Source organism: Cryptomeria japonica, chromosome 7 (assembly GCF_030272615.1).
Source record: "Cryptomeria japonica chromosome 7, Sugi_1.0, whole genome shotgun sequence".
Classification (NCBI taxonomy): Eukaryota; Viridiplantae; Streptophyta; class Pinopsida; order Cupressales; family Cupressaceae; genus Cryptomeria; species Cryptomeria japonica.
The window spans coordinates 816,394,081-816,400,226 of NC_081411.1; positions in this window are offsets into that span (position 1 = coordinate 816,394,081).

Consider the following 6,146-nt stretch of genomic DNA (forward strand, 5'->3'; position numbering starts at 1 on the left):
ATCCGTTGGGGACCCGAGGTTTGGTAACGAAGCTATAATTTTGGGTTTTTTGGTCCAATTTTGTTTTATCGTGTAGGACTTACTAGGTAGTAGTGGTTGATTTGTTTTCTAGGGTAATGTTTTTACTTTAGTGCCCCTTTTTCTTTTTCTTTTTTGAATTTTGGTTTTCTTTTGTATGTTATTGACTCCTTTCCCTTTCACATGGTTTCTCCAATGGGATACACATTTTGGTTTCAAAGGTTGAAAAAAATAATAATTTAAGGTATGGAATTGGATACCATTATTTAGTGGAATAAGGGTGAGAATTTTGTGCACTCTTTTCTAATTGATCTTGATCTTGATTTGTTTTATATATGATTATGGGTGTAATTTCTATTAATGTTTACTTAAAATCTGATTAATAATATTATTGAATCAAATTTGATTTTATATATTTTAACTGTTAAGATCTAATTTATAGTTTGTGTATTCTTTATTGTAGGTTTGATTTGTGGAAATGATTTTTAATGTGGATCAAATTTGTTAAAAAATTTGATTCTTATACTTTCAAATTCAAATTAAGGTTAGGGGCCTCAGTCCACCCCCTTCCTACTAGTCATTATATGTCAATTTAAGTATGAAGTGTTTAAATCACTTGCGAGGGTATTACATAAAAGGACAAACCTTGATCCATTTTACCCATCTAAGAGATATCTAGCAATCATCTTCTAGCATCATGATTTAGCATCAAAATACTAGTACAACAACATCGATGTTGATAAGAATAAATGAGGAATGTATTGTCTACTTGAAGTTTCTTTGAACTTCTTCCAATCATTGAATTGATTCTAATGGATTGCCTTAGTCAAACCATTGTCCCATTCCAATCACAGAAAACTCTATTGATAAATGTTGAGACCATTACTTTCAAAGACCCAAGTAAAATGTGATTCTAAAGATTAACACTATCTAAGTCAAATTTGTGGTCAAAATCATAGATTAAATATTAACACCATCTGAGTCAAATTTGTAGTCAAAATCATATATTAAGGATCCAATCTAGGTAATCATATATCGTTTGTAACACAAAGATGACTAAGAGTGAGGTACAATCAATTTAGCAATCTAACAATGTCTATTTAGCTTCGCCTCTTTCATGGACCTTATTGGTGTTTTTCCATCGATCTTAAAGTATTTTACTTCATGTGTATACTTGATTCATAATGAGTGTGCATATCCCCTTTGTGTGATGAATGGTGATGTTATAGCCCTACCTCTAGAAATACATCTGGGGATGATAATTTATGTTTGTGTAGTTAACCTTCATTAACAATTCATGATGTTAGGCCTAGTGATGCCACTCTTTTCACATGTAATAATGGCCATATTTACATATCCTTCAATTAATTTCTGTATAGTATTCCATCTTTTGAGGATATTAGGGATAGCGATCTAAACAATTTATCTTCTTTAATACATGGCGATGGTGCATTTATTATGATAGTTCTTTGGCATCTCATATTTTTTATGATACATTATGTAGTGTCATAAATTGTATCCCTTTATAATTTCACGGGTAAAAGTACGGACCTGTGTCGCACCTAGAGCTAATCTGAGCAATTTGGTCGGAAGGGTTCCGACCAGAACCCTTTTGGCCGAACCGATGTGGCAGTCACGTGGTGCCAACGAGGCCACATCGATCCAGCCAAAAGGGTTCCAATTGGAAACCCTTTCCCTATATAAACTGTGAAACAGCCCTTTCCCCTCATTTTGCACTGACCAGCTTACTATTCAATGAGCGAGGAGGAGAAAGGGGAAACAGTTTTGGCCAAAAGCGTTTCAAAGGTAGGTGTTTTTTTAGTTTTTTAAGTTTTTTAAATATTTTTGAAAATGTAATAATAGTAATATATTAATTTTTTAGGTTTTTTCATTTTGTATAGCTTTTTTGTTTTTTAATTTTGAATAATATTTTAGCTTTAATTTTTTTAATGTTTAATAATATATTATTTTTAAACATTTTAATGGTTAATTATTTATAAATGTGACACACATATATACAACTTTACTAAGACGCCTGAACACATACTATGACACCTTAACACATACTAGAACATCTTAAGACACTATTAAGCTATGAACAACCCCTTAATACATCTGAAGACATATTTTGACTCATTTTAGCATCCTCACATGTATAACATATAAGCCCCATATGACACAATAAGACCCCTTAAGACCTCTTATGATTGTAATGACCCCTCTATGACTGTAATGAACCATAATAATACCTTATGACCCATAATGACCCAGGTACTAACACCATATGACCCCATAGGACCATATAATATCATAAGGGGTCATATGGAGTCATTAGGGGTCATATGGGGTCCTAAGGGGCTACCCATGTGTTCTAACACATTTGTGGCCCCTTAGGAGCCCATATGACCCTTGATGACATCATATGACCCTTTAGGACCTGAATGCATGCAAATGTAATAAACAAAATATGCATGTAAACTTAGCCTATTCAAACAAGAACATGCAAACCTCAAAAAGATAAGTAGCTTGAAATGTTGATGATGGGTTCGATGTGGTTGCTTATTAATCCAACAACATGATGAGGTGATAAGGATATTGAGTGATGAAATCGACGTTATAAAGATAGCATATGAAGAGATGATGGAAATTAAATAAAAGGCCTAAATTTATAGATTTTTCATTAGGAAAATCAAGGGCCAAGATTCAAATATAAATGGATGGTTGGGATGGAGTGGAGTGTGGTCCCAAATTTGGAGGTTTAGCCTTGCTACAAGTGTCACAAGGAGAAGTGAGGTGCAAGGGTAAGTGTGCTCACACATGTGTGAGCATGCATTGGGAAGAGCATGAAAGGGACATGTATATGACATGTGTAAAAGGTAAGTTGACTATGATGTGACCTTTCATGCTCACACATGTGTGAGCAAGAGGAGGGTAGGGACACTTGTCACATTATGACAAGTTTAGATCTTGATCTATGTAGATGGAATCAAGGGCTAGGATTTAATGGACAAGGATTGAGGATGAGGTGGTATTAAATAATAGGGAAAATGGTAAAGAGGTTTAATTAGCTTAAATCAAGTAATTAAGTAGGTATTGATTAAATGATTTAGTAGGAGGATTTGTAGGACAAGGTTAGACATAATTAAATAAATGTAGATTTATTTATTTGATGGTGAAGGATTTAAACTTAATTAAATAAATGCAAATTTATTTAATTAAGGGTCAAGGCTAAACTAAATGAATGTAAATTTTTTTAATTAAAGGTGGTGGGTTAAAATAAATGATTAATTAAATAAATAGTAATGGTTGGAATGGGATAAGGTAAAGCATGGTTGGGTATGGACAAATTTAGGTGTATACATTTTGCCCCTCTTTGATATAGCATCATGAAGTGATCTTATATCAAAGAAGAATAAAACATAATGGATAGAAAAGGATAAGGACAAGTAGCATGATGCCCCTATCGTAGGTGGGTTAGGAAGGATGACGAGAAGGTAGTGGTATGCCCCCTCGAGAGGACATGTAGGTTCCAAGAACATGGGTGTACTCTCAAAATGAATATGACTATAGGATGAAAGGTGAAAGGGAACATGATAAGGGTGATGAAGGAAGGGATAAGAGGAAAAATGGAGAAGAATCATGTTGCAATGGTATGAGCAACCTAGATTTGATATTGTACTTGACATTATGCACCAAGGTGTGAGGAACCAGGATGATAATGTGCCAAGTATGTAATAAAAAAGGTCAAGTGCAAACATATGCCTTATGACACCATGATATGGAAGACCATGATGCCTTTGTGGCAATAGGATGCAAAGACCATTGTTATCACAAACAATGATAACACACACAAGCAACAAGCAAGCATGCACAACAAACCAAAAGCAAACCAAAATTTTGCCCCTAGTTAAGTTGAAAACCAAGTAGTTGATTGATTGATTGGATTGATTAAGAGGATAGCAAAGTTAACAATAAGAACAATGCATACCCCGAGGATTGGGAAGGATATATCCCATGACGATGATTGGATTAAAGATTGATTAATGGATTATCAACTGATTTGGATTAAGATGTTGGATTGATTAAGGATGATGGGATAGATTGCAATATTGGATTGCATGGATTACGATTGATTGCCCTTGATTGGACTGATTTGGGATTTTTTGATTATAGGGATGAAAGGTGAATAAATGGATTGGATAGGATGGGAAGAGGATAAATGGATGGGGTGGGATGGGATTGAATGGTGGATAAATGAATTTGTAGTTGGAGAAGGATAAGTGGATTGTATATGATGGGATTGAATGGTGAAAAAAGGATAAATGGATTGGGATCAATGACAAGGGAGAACCAAGGTTTGGTAAAAGGATGGATGAATGGAGGGAGATATTGTTTGGATAGGAGATAGATGGATTGAGTGGATGGATATGGATAGGATATGGAGGAATAAAGGATGGAGGGTAGGATGATGGAGACCCACAAACTATGTTGCAAAGGAGTGTAATGCCTCACACTAGAGGTAGTGAAATTAAGGATGGAAGTATGGTGGATAAAGATGTATGAGATGGAAGGATAATGTGTAATGGATATGGATGGTAGAGGAATTAAGGCTTGTATTTTCCAAAGCATACATGCATATTATTTTGCCCATGAACTATGTTGCAAAGGAGTGCAATGCCCCACACTAGAGGTAGTGAAATTAAGGATGGAAGTATGGTGGATAAAGATGTATGAGATGGAAGGATAATGTGTAATGGATATGGATGGTAGAGAAATTAAGGCTTGTATTTTCCAAAGCATACATGCATATTATTTTGCCTCTAGCTTGAAAAAAAATCAAAGGTAGGAATGGAAAATACATTTGGATAGTTTGGAGAATATGAGATGGAGGATATGGATAGGATAGTCAAGATCAAAGATGAGGATGGACTTGGATAGTATTATGGATAGTGGAAGGAGAATAAATGGGTTGTGTGGATAGTAGGATAGTATAGACGAAGCTTTCCCCCAAGTGTAGGGTGCAGTAGGATGGGGGATTACGCATGACACTTGTTTACCAATTTTTCATCATGGTACTTACCCAAGGAACCACAAGAAGCAGTTTTCACCATTGGATGGATTTTTTCTTTACTAATTTTTATTTTTTTATTTTTTTATTTTTTTATTCTTTTGGGAATAGTTTGAATGGATAAGGACGAGGATAAGTAGATGTAGAAGATAGTGGATGCGTGAAAAGGAGATGGAGGGGGGACTCAAGCATCTAGTTCCATGGATAGTATCCCTTAAAGATGCATTGTATTGAACCAAGATAACTGGAGTTATGCTCATATATGTTGGTAGAAATAGATGGGGAGATGGAGGATTATAAGGGTTTATGCAAAGGATTGGATTAAAGGAATGGGATTATGAAAAATGGATGTTTAATTATAATGGATGGGGTGTTGGAAGACTCGTGGATAAATGGAGGGAGGTGTTGGGAAGATAAACATTAGCACACACCTTGAAGGGTGGTGGAGTTGTGAAAGATAGGGTTTTGAATTAGATGGAGGATAAATTGTGGATTTTGGGACACAAGGACACAAAATAGATGAAGGGGACGATGGACATGAGAGAGCGGTTTTTAGGGCATAAGGGCCTAAAATGGATTTGAAAGGTGAGGGTTTTTAGATGGAGAATTGGATGACTTATGAGTGGTGGGAGCTATTGGATTAACAAATTTGGATTTTACTTTGAGATGCATTGTTTCTATGAGTAGTTTGGGAATCCATATAGTTTTTTATTTTTTATTTTTGGGCCTTTGTGGCCTTTTGTATTTTTCTTTCTTTTGGGTCACATTTTTCTTTTCTTGAGCATTTCTTTTTGTTGGGATATGTTGATCCTTGGATTTTTGGCTTTATGCATTTTAGATTTGGCATCCAAATTTCTTCCAATAACAATGATTTGGGTGCATGGGGATGGATGACTTGGAGGTATTATGGATGGGATGATAGAGGGAGAATGTTGGAAGGAATTAAAAAATGTGTACCTTTATTGATCTTTCTGTAAAGCGGAAAAATCGAACCCTAGTTGTTCTCCCCTCCCCCAACTCCAAGGAGAGAGAAGGGAGAGTCACTAGGGTTGATGGTTTT